We start from the raw sequence: 12266 nt of genomic DNA on the forward strand, positions 1-12266 counted from the left end.
AAACTTGTACCATTTGTTATGGGCATATGACCTCCTCCTTATATCTGAAACCTCACAAGGCCTACAGGAATGTCTTAACAGGCTTGATGACTTCTGTAAGTTATGGCACCTAAATATAAACCATTCAAAATCAAATTTTATAATCATACAAAAAGGGAAAAGCCCAACAACAACTAAACTCTACCTAAATAACAATGAAATTTTTCAAACAAATGTATACACTTATCTGGGTTGCACTATTATTTCAACTGGAAACTTTACTGAAACAAAAAATGTACTTAGTAATAACGGATCAAAAGCACTCGTTAGATTACACCAAGCTTTCTCGGGTGTAAATCCACCCCCACATATATATAATCAGTTACTGTTTGATACACTAATTAAACCTATTCTACTTTATAAGTTCTCGGAAGTATGGGGCACGGAACAAAAGAAACACAACCAATACAAATTCTTTGACATATTAGAGTCTGAACCCTTTGAAAAAATACATATAAAATTCTGTAAAATTAATCTTCAAGTCCCACGAAACAGTGTTAACATTGCCTGCAGAAGTAAAATGGGGCGCTACCCATAAATAACATACATACAAATATTTGTAAATATTTTATTTACCTAGAAAATGTAGAAGAATCAAGATCTATATTGTATGATGCAGTATCCTGTAGCAAAGAGCTACAAACACAACACAAAATAGGCTGGCATGCTTATTTACAAGATATGCTTGATAGTAACATCATTGACCAAAATCTATTAACTAACGCTAAAATTCATTCAAAACCGAACTGTAGCTACGTAAGCAAAATCCTTGATGATAGATCTGATATTACGAACACTTTAAAATTAAGCTACAGAACTCTGAAAAGCTGCTAATATTTAAACATATTAAAAACAAATATGGAATGGCAAATTACTTGAAATATATAAAAAAAAATACTCATTTTAGACAAGCTCTTACTAATCTACGTCTGTGCGCTCACAGAATAGCTAGGCTATAGAGAGTGGACGTCATAGGAATATCCCATCTAAATGAGCGTATCTGCCGGCTGTGTCAACAACAACCAGAATATGAGATGCATTATTTAACTAAATGTCCAATAAATATACATTTAAGAAAAATACTATATTATAATGTCGGTCAAATATAAAATACATTTCTGTTTGAACTGGAAAAAATTGTTTTCCTTCTTGACAGCTCAGAACAGGTATCTCCAATTGTTGGCCAATTCTGTTATGAAATGTTCAACCATAGGCAAAATGAACTTACCAGACCCTCTATTACAACACCAACCTGAATTAACACATATACACACTACATACATATACGTGTACATATCGTATACATATTACATGTATATAATCATTGCCATCATTACTAATACTATATATCTGATTTAACCCCTGTACGTTCTTATTATGTTCAATGTATGCCATGCCATTTTATATGATCCATATATAAAATAAATGATTTGAATTTGATATAACACGAGTAAATAAGATAATTTATATAGTCATGTACATAATTATAAGTGCAAATAAGATAATGTTTTGTACATAATCTACAAGGTTCAAATTATTTATTATTTATAAATAAATACATTTTCTTATTTATAATAATTATTAGTATCAATCAGTATTGTTTGGGTTGTCCTAATAGCCTACTTCATTGAAAAGACTAAAACTGGATTTTACCTTCCAATTCATAGTAGTCCAAGGTAGACGTATTTTAAAAATTGATGTACGATTCGGACTACTTCCCAGTAATTCCGTACGTAACAAAAACTATAAAATAAATAATCAAGTTTGAGTTCACCACTACAAAGTTTACCACGACCAGAATCATGTTGAATATAGCCAACAAGAAAATGTATTTGATATGAAAAACTGTTAGTCGAAATTAGCCCGAGTTCTCTGACGGTAAGAGAGCTATAGTCCATCCCACAGGGAACGCCTTTTTCATACTATGGAATTTACTATAAGTTATTTATTTCTGAGCCGATTGTTTATATATATAATATATATATATATATATATATATATATATATATATATATATATATATATATATATATATATACACACACGATTCGGTGCCACAGGTTCGAGTCCCAGCAACGGCATGGGACAATTTGTGAGGCCAGAAAGGATTTAATTATCCCCTGCGCCAGTGCGTTAATATCTATGTATGTAAAAGTCAACCTCGACATACATACAATATATAGATATTCATACATCAATACATACTAGCCAGTGCCAGGTCTGCCCACTGTTTCATGCACGTAAGCAGGATCGACCGCGTAGATTGTAGGCCCCATGCATATGGTTGAGTTAAAGAACTTCCTTTTTATGGAAGCTTCGATAGCTCAGAGCGTATCGTGGTTAGTCTTGCAATTTGCGGGCGATTCGGTGCCACAGGTTCGAGTCCCAGCAATGGCATGGGACAATTTGTGAGGCCAGAAAGGATTTAATTATCTCCTACGCCAGTGCGTTAATATCTATGTATGTAACAGTCAACCTCGACATACATACAATATATAGATATTCATACATCAATACATACTAGCCAGTGCCAGGTCTGCCCACTGTTTGATGCACGTAAGCTGGATCGACCGCGTAGATTGTAGGCCCCATGCATATGGTTGAGTTAAAGAACTTCCTTTTTATCGAAGCTTCGATAGCTCAGAGCGTATCGTGGTTAGTCTTGCAATTTGCGGGCGATTCGGTGCCACAGGTTCGAGTCCCAGCAACGGCATGGGACAATTTGTGAGGCCAGAAAGGATTTAATTATCCCCTGCGCCAGTGCGTTAATATCTATGTATGTAACAGTCAACCTCGACATACATACAATATATAGATATTCATACATCAATACGTGGTTAGTCTTGCAATTTGCGGGCGATTCGGTGCCACAGGTTCGAGTCCCAGCAATGGCATGGGACAATTTGTGAGGCCAGAAAGGATTTAATTATCTCCTACGCCAGTGCGTTAATATCTATGTATGTAACAGTCAACCTCGACATACATACAATATATAGATATTCATACATCAATACATACTAGCCAGTGCCAGGTCTGCCCACTGTTTCATGCACGTAAGCGGGATCGACCGCGTAGATTGTAGGCCCCATGCATATGGTTGAGTTAAAGAACTTCCTTTTTATGGAAGCTTCGATAGCTCAGAGCGTATCGTGGTTAGTCTTGCAATTTGCGGGCGATTCGGTGCCACAGGTTCGAGTCCCAGCAATGGCATGGGACAATTTGTGAGGCCAGAAAGGATTTAATTATCCCCTGCGCCAGTGCGTTAATATCTATGTATGTAACAGTCAACCTCGACATACATACAATATATAGATATTCATACATCAATACGTGGTTAGTCTTGCAATTTGCGGGCGATTCGGTGCCACAGGTTCGAGTCCCAGCAATGGCATGGGACAATTTGTGAGGCCAGAAAGGATTTAATTATCTCCTACGCCAGTGCGTTAATATCTATGTATGTAACAGTCAACCTCGACATACATACAATATATAGATATTCATACATCAATACATACTAGCCAGTGCCAGGTCTGCCCACTGTTTCATGCACGTAAGCGGGATTGACCGCGTAGATTGTAGGCCCCATGCATATGGTTGAGTTAAAGAACTTCCTTTTTATGGAAGCTTCGATAGCTCAGAGCGTATCGTGGTTAGTCTTGCAATTTGCGGGCGATTCGGTGCCACAGGTTCGAGTCCCAGCAATGGCATGGGACAATTTGTGAGGCCAGAAAGGATTTAATTATCTCCTACGCCAGTGCGTTAATATCTATGTATGTAACAGTCAACCTCGACATACATACAATATATAGATATTCATACATCAATACATACTAGCCAGTGCCAGGTCTGCCCACTGTTTATATGAGTTGCCACGGCATGCACGTAAGCCGGATCGACCGCGTAGATTGTAGGCCCCATGCATATGGTTGAGTTAAAGAACTTCCTTTTTATGGAAGCTTCGATAGCTCAGAGCGTATCGTGGTTAGTCTTGCAATTTGCGGGCGATTCGGTGCCACAGGTTCGAGTCCCAGCAACGGCATGGGACAATTTGTGAGGCCAGAAAGGATTTAATTATCCCCTGCGCCAGTGCGTTAATATCTATGTATGTAACAGTCAACCTCGACATACATACAATATATAGATATTCATACATCAATACGTGGTTAGTCTTGCAATTTGCGGGCGATTCGGTGCCACAGGTTCGAGTCCCAGCAATGGCATGGGACAATTTGTGAGGCCAGAAAGGATTTAATTATCTCCTACGCCAGTGCGTTAATATCTATGTATGTAACAGTCAACCTCGACATACATACAATATATAGATATTCATACATCAATACATACTAGCCAGTGCCAGGTCTGCCCACTGTTTGATGCACGTAAGCGGGATCGACCGCGTAGATTGTAGGCCCCATGCATATGGTTGAGTTAAAGAACTTCCTTTTTATGGAAGCTTCGATAGCTCAGAGCGTATCGTGGTTAGTCTTGCAATTTGCGGGCGATTCGGTGCCACAGGTTCGAGTCCCAGCAACGGCATGGGACAATTTGTGAGGCCAGAAAGGATTTAATTATCCCCTGCGCCAGTGCGTTAATATCTATGTATGTAACAGTCAACCTCGACATACATACAATATATAGATATTCATACATCAATACGTGGTTAGTCTTGCAATTTGCGGGCGATTCGGTGCCACAGGTTCGAATCCCAGCAATGGCATGGGACAATTTGTGAGGCCAGAAAGGATTTAATTATCTCCTACGCCAGTGCGTTAATATCTATGTATGTAACAGTCAACCTCGACATACATACAATATATAGATATTCATACATCAATACATACTAGCCAGTGCCAGGTCTGCCCACTGTTTCATGCACGTAAGCGGGATTGACCGCGTAGATTGTAGGCCCCATGCATATGGTTGAGTTAAAGAACTTCCTTTTTATGGAAGCTTCGATAGCTCAGAGCGTATCGTGGTTAGTCTTGCAATTTGCGGGCGATTCGGTGCCACAGGTTCAAGTCCCAGCAATGGCATGGGACAATTTGTGAGGCCAGAAAGGATTTAATTATCCCCTGCGCCAGTGCGTTAATATCTATGTATGTAACAGTCAACCTCGACATACATACAATATATAGATATTCATACATCAATACGTGGTTAGTCTTGCAATTTGCGGGCGATTCGGTGCCACAGGTTCGAGTCCCAGCAATGGCATGGGACAATTTGTGAGGCCAGAAAGGATTTAATTATCTCCTACGCCAGTGCGTTAATATCTATGTATGTAACAGTCAACCTCGACATACATACAATATATAGATATTCATACATCAATACATACTAGCCAGTGCCAGGTCTGCCCACTGTTTCATGCACGTAAGCGGGATCGACCGCGTAGATTGTAGGCCCCATGCATATGGTTGAGTTAAAGAACTTCCTTTTTATGGAAGCTTCGATAGCTCAGAGCGTATCGTGGTTAGTCTTGCAATTTGCGGGCGATTCGGTGCCACAGGTTCGAGTCCCAGCAATGGCATGGGACAATTTGTGAGGCCAGAAAGGATTTAATTATCTCCTACGCCAGTGCGTTAATATCTATGTATGTAACAGTCAACCTCGACATACATACAATATATAGATATTCATACATCAATACATACTAGCCAGTGCCAGGTCTGCCCACTGTTTGATGCACGTAAGCCGGATCGACCGCGTAGATTGTAGGCCCCATGCATATGGTTGAGTTAAAGAACTTCCTTTTTATGGAAGCTTCGATAGCTCAGAGCGTATCGTGGTTAGTCTTGCAATTTGCGGGCGATTCGGTGCCACAGGTTCGAGTCCCAGCAATGGCATGGGACAATTTGTGAGGCCAGAAAGGATTTAATTATCTCCTACGCCAGTGCGTTAATATCTATGTATGTAACAGTCAACCTCGACATACATACAATATATAGATATTCATACATCAATACATACTAGCCAGTGCCAGGTCTGCCCACTGTTTGATGCACGTAAGCCGGATCGACCGCGTAGATTGTAGGCCCCATGCATATGGTTGAGTTAAAGAACTTCCTTTTTATCGAAGCTTCGATAGCTCAGAGCGTATCGTGGTTAGTCTTGCAATTTGCGGGCGATTCGGTGCCACAGGTTCGAGTCCCAGCAACGGCATGGGACAATTTTGTGAGGCCAGAAAGGATTTAATTATCCCCTGCGCCAGTGCGTTAATATCTATGTATGTAACAGTCAACCTCGACATACATACAATATATAGATATTCATACATCAATACGTGGTTAGTCTTGCAATTTGCGGGCGATTCGGTGCCACAGGTTCGAATCCCAGCAATGGCATGGGACAATTTGTGAGGCCAGAAAGGATTTAATTATCTCCTACGCCAGTGCGTTAATATCTATGTATGTAACAGTCAACCTCGACATACATACAATATATAGATATTCATACATCAATACATACTAGCCAGTGCCAGGTCTGCCCACTGTTTCATGCACGTAAGCGGGATTGACCGCGTAGATTGTAGGCCCCATGCATATGGTTGAGTTAAAGAACTTCCTTTTTATGGAAGCTTCGATAGCTCAGAGCGTATCGTGGTTAGTCTTGCAATTTGCGGGCGATTCGGTGCCACAGGTTCAAGTCCCAGCAATGGCATGGGCCAATTTGTGAGGCCAGAAAGGATTTAATTATCCCCTGCGCCAGTGCGTTAATATCTATGTATGTAACAGTCAACCTCGACATACATACAATATATAGATATTCATACATCAATACGTGGTTAGTCTTGCAATTTGCGGGCGATTCGGTGCCACAGGTTCGAATCCCAGCAATGGCATGGGACAATTTGTGAGGCCAGAAAGGATTTAATTATCTCCTACGCCAGTGCGTTAATATCTATGTATGTAACAGTCAACCTCGACATACATACAATATATAGATATTCATACATCAATACATACTAGCCAGTGCCAGGTCTGCCCACTGTTTCATGCACGTAAGCGGGATTGACCGCGTAGATTGTAGGCCCCATGCATATGGTTGAGTTAAAGAACTTCCTTTTTATGGAAGCTTCGATAGCTCAGAGCGTATCGTGGTTAGTCTTGCAATTTGCGGGCGATTCGGTGCCACAGGTTCGAGTCCCAGCAATGGCATGGGACAATTTGTGAGGCCAGAAAGGATTTAATTATCCCCTGCGCCAGTGCGTTAATATCTATGTATGTAACAGTCAACCTCGACATACATACAATATATAGATATTCATACATCAATACGTGGTTAGTCTTGCAATTTGCGGGCGATTCGGTGCCACAGGTTCGAGTCCCAGCAATGGCATGGGACAATTTGTGAGGCCAGAAAGGATTTAATTATCTCCTACGCCAGTGCGTTAATATCTATGTATGTAACAGTCAACCTCGACATACATACAATATATAGATATTCATACATCAATACATACTAGCCAGTGCCAGGTCTGCCCACTGTTTCATGCACGTAAGCGGGATCGACCGCGTAGATTGTAGGCCCCATGCATATGGTTGAGTTAAAGAACTTCCTTTTTATGGAAGCTTCGATAGCTCAGAGCGTATCGTGGTTAGTCTTGCAATTTGCGGGCGATTCGGTGCCACAGGTTCGAGTCCCAGCAATGGCATGGGACAATTTGTGAGGCCAGAAAGGATTTAATTATCCCCTGCGCCAGTGCGTTAATATCTATGTATGTAACAGTCAACCTCGACATACATACAATATATAGATATTCATACATCAATACATACTAGCCAGTGCCAGGTCTGCCCACTGTTTGATGCACGTAAGCCGGATCGACCGCGTAGATTGTAGGCCCCATGCATATGGTTGAGTTAAAGAACTTCCTTTTTATGGAAGCTTCGATAGCTCAGAGCGTATCGTGGTTAGTCTTGCAATTTGCGGGCGATTCGGTGCCACAGGTTCGAGTCCCAGCAACGGCATGGGACAATTTGTGAGGCCAGAAAGGATTTAATTATCCCCTGCGCCAGTGCGTTAATATCTATGTATGTAACAGTCAACCTCGACATACATACAATATATAGATATTCATACATCAATACGTGGTTAGTCTTGCAATTTGCGGGCGATTCGGTGCCACAGGTTCGAGTCCCAGCAATGGCATGGGACAATTTGTGAGGCCAGAAAGGATTTAATTATCTCCTACGCCAGTGCGTTAATATCTATGTATGTAACAGTCAACCTCGACATACATACAATATATAGATATTCATACATCAATACATACTAGCCAGTGCCAGGTCTGCCCACTGTTTGATGCACGTAAGCCGGATCGACCGCGTAGATTGTAGGCCCCATGCATATGGTTGAATTAAAGAACTTCCTTTTTATGGAAGCTTCGATAGCTCAGAGCGTATCGTGGTTAGTCTTGCAATTTGCGGGCGATTCGGTGCCACAGGTTCGAGTCCCAGCAACGGCATGGGACAATTTGTGAGGCCAGAAAGGATTTAATTATCCCCTGCGCCAGTGCGTTAATATCTATGTATGTAACAGTCAACCTCGACATACATACAATATATAGATATTCATACATCAATACGTGGTTAGTCTTGCAATTTGCGGGCGATTCGGTGCCACAGGTTCGAGTCCCAGCAATGGCATGGGACAATTTGTGAGGCCAGAAAGGATTTAATTATCTCCTACGCCAGTGCGTTAATATCTATGTATGTAACAGTCAACCTCGACATACATACAATATATAGATATTCATACATCAATACATACTAGCCAGTGCCAGGTCTGCCCACTGTTTCATGCACGTAAGCGGGATCGACCGCGTAGATTGTAGGCCCCATGCATATGGTTGAGTTAAAGAACTTCCTTTTTATGGAAGCTTCGATAGCTCAGAGCGTATCGTGGTTAGTCTTGCAATTTGCGGGCGATTCGGTGCCACAGGTTCGAGTCCCAGCAATGGCATGGGACAATTTGTGAGGCCAGAAAGGATTTAATTATCCCCTGCGCCAGTGCGTTAATATCTATGTATGTAACAGTCAACCTCGACATACATACAATATATAGATATTCATACATCAATACGTGGTTAGTCTTGCAATTTGCGGGCGATTCGGTGCCACAGGTTCGAGTCCCAGCAATGGCATGGGACAATTTGTGAGGCCAGAAAGGATTTAATTATCTCCTACGCCAGTGCGTTAATATCTATGTATGTAACAGTCAACCTCGACATACATACAATATATAGATATTCATACATCAATACATACTAGCCAGTGCCAGGTCTGCCCACTGTTTCATGCACGTAAGCGGGATCGACCGCGTAGATTGTAGGCCCCATGCATATGGTTGAGTTAAAGAACTTCCTTTTTATGGAAGCTTCGATAGCTCAGAGCGTATCGTGGTTAGTCTTGCAATTTGCGGGCGATTCGGTGCCACAGGTTCGAGTCCCAGCAATGGCATGGGACAATTTGTGAGGCCAGAAAGGATTTAATTATCTCCTACGCCAGTGCGTTAATATCTATGTATGTAACAGTCAACCTCGACATACATACAATATATAGATATTCATACATCAATACATACTAGCCAGTGCCAGGTCTGCCCACTGTTTGATGCACGTAAGCCGGATCGACCGCGTAGATTGTAGGCCCCATGCATATGGTTGAATTAAAGAACTTCCTTTTTATGGAAGCTTCGATAGCTCAGAGCGTATCGTGGTTAGTCTTGCAATTTGCGGGCGATTCGGTGCCACAGGTTCGAGTCCCAGCAACGGCATGGGACAATTTGTGAGGCCAGAAAGGATTTAATTATCCCCTGCGCCAGTGCGTTAATATCTATGTATGTAACAGTCAACCTCGACATACATACAATATATAGATATTCATACATCAATACGTGGTTAGTCTTGCAATTTGCGGGCGATTCGGTGCCACAGGTTCGAGTCCCAGCAATGGCATGGGACAATTTGTGAGGCCAGAAAGGATTTAATTATCTCCTACGCCAGTGCGTTAATATCTATGTATGTAACAGTCAACCTCGACATACATACAATATATAGATATTCATACATCAATACATACTAGCCAGTGCCAGGTCTGCCCACTGTTTCATGCACGTAAGCGGGATCGACCGCGTAGATTCTAGGCCCCATACATATGGTTGAGTTAAAGAACTTCCTTTTTATGGAAGCTTCGATAGCTCAGAGCGTATCGTGGTTAGTCTTGCAATTTGCGGGCGATTCGGTGCCACAGGTTCGAGTCCCAGCAATGGCATGGGACAATTTGTGAGGCCAGAAAGGATTTAATTATCCCCTGCGCCAGTGCGTTAATATCTATGTATGTAACAGTCAACCTCGACATACATACAATATATAGATATTCATACATCAATACATACTAGCCAGTGCCAGGTCTGCCCACTGTTTGATGCACGTAAGCCGGATCGACCGCGTAGATTGTAGGCCCCATGCATATGGTTGAGTTAAAGAACTTCCTTTTTATGGAAGCTTCGATAGCTCAGAGCGTATCGTGGTTAGTCTTGCAATTTGCGGGCGATTCGGTGCCACAGGTTCGAGTCCCAGCAACGGCATGGGACAATTTGTGAGGCCAGAAAGGATTTAATTATCCCCTGCGCCAGTGCGTTAATATCTATGTATGTAACAGTCAACCTCGACATACATACAATATATAGATATTCATACATCAATACGTGGTTAGTCTTGCAATTTGCGGGCGATTCGGTGCCACAGGTTCGAGTCCCAGCAATGGCATGGGACAATTTGTGAGGCCAGAAAGGATTTAATTATCTCCTACGCCAGTGCGTTAATATCTATGTATGTAACAGTCAACCTCGACATACATACAATATATAGATATTCATACATCAATACATACTAGCCAGTGCCAGGTCTGCCCACTGTTTCATGGACGTAAGCGGGATCGACCGCGTAGATTGTAAGCCCTATGCATATGGTTGAGTTAAAGAACTTCCTTTTTATGGAAGCTTCGATAGCTCAGAGCGTATCGTGGTTAGTCTTGCAATTTGCGGGCGATTCGGTGCCACAGGTTCGAGTCCCAGCAACGGCATGGGACAATTTGTGAGGCCAGAAAGGATTTAATTATCTCCTACGCCAGTGCGTTAATATCTATGTATGTAACAGTCAACCTCGACATACATACAATATATAGATATTCATACATCAATACATACTAGCCAGTGCCAGGTCTGCCCACTGTTTGATGCACGTAAGCCGGATCGACCGCGTAGATTGTAGGCCCCATGCATATGGTTGAATTAAAGAACTTCCTTTTTATGGAAGCTTCGATAGCTCAGAGCGTATCGTGGTTAGTCTTGCAATTTGCGGGCGATTCGGTGCCACAGGTTCGAGTCCCAGCAACGGCATGGGACAATTTGTGAGGCCAGAAAGGATTTAATTATCCCCTGCGCCAGTGCGTTAATATCTATGTATGTAACATTCAACCTCGACATACATACAATATATAGATATTCATACATCAATACGTGGTTAGTCTTGCAATTTGCGGGCGATTCGGTGCCACAGGTTCGAGTCCCAGCAATGGCATGGGACAATTTGTGAGGCCAGAAAGGATTTAATTATCTCCTACGCCAGTGCGTTAATATCTATGTATGTAACAGTCAACCTCGACATACATACAATATATAGATATTCATACATCAATACATACTAGCCAGTGCCAGGTCTGCCCACTGTTTCATGCACGTAAGCGGGATCGACCGCGTAGATTGTAGGCCCCATGCATATGGTTGAGTTAAAGAACTTCCTTTTTATGGAAGCTTCGATAGCTCAGAGCGTATCGTGGTTAGTCTTGCAATTTGCGGGCGATTCGGTGCCACAGGTTCGAGTCCCAGCAATGGCATGGGACAATTTGTGAGGCCAGAAAGGATTTAATTATCCCCTGCGCCAGTGCGTTAATATCTATGTATGTAACAGTCAACCTCGACATACATACAATATATAGATATTCATACATCAATACGTGGTTAGTCTTGCAATTTGCGGGCGATTCGGTGCCACAGGTTCGAGTCCCAGCAATGGCATGGGACAATTTGTGAGGCCAGAAAGGATTTAATTATCTCCTACGCCAGTACGTTAATATCTATGTATGTAACAGTCAACCTCGACATACATACAATATATAGATATTCATACATCAATACATACTAGCCAGTGCCAGGTCTGCCCA

The sequence above is a fragment of the Gigantopelta aegis genome, chromosome 8, assembly GCF_016097555.1.
Source record: "Gigantopelta aegis isolate Gae_Host chromosome 8, Gae_host_genome, whole genome shotgun sequence".
Classification (NCBI taxonomy): domain Eukaryota; kingdom Metazoa; phylum Mollusca; class Gastropoda; order Neomphalida; family Peltospiridae; genus Gigantopelta; species Gigantopelta aegis.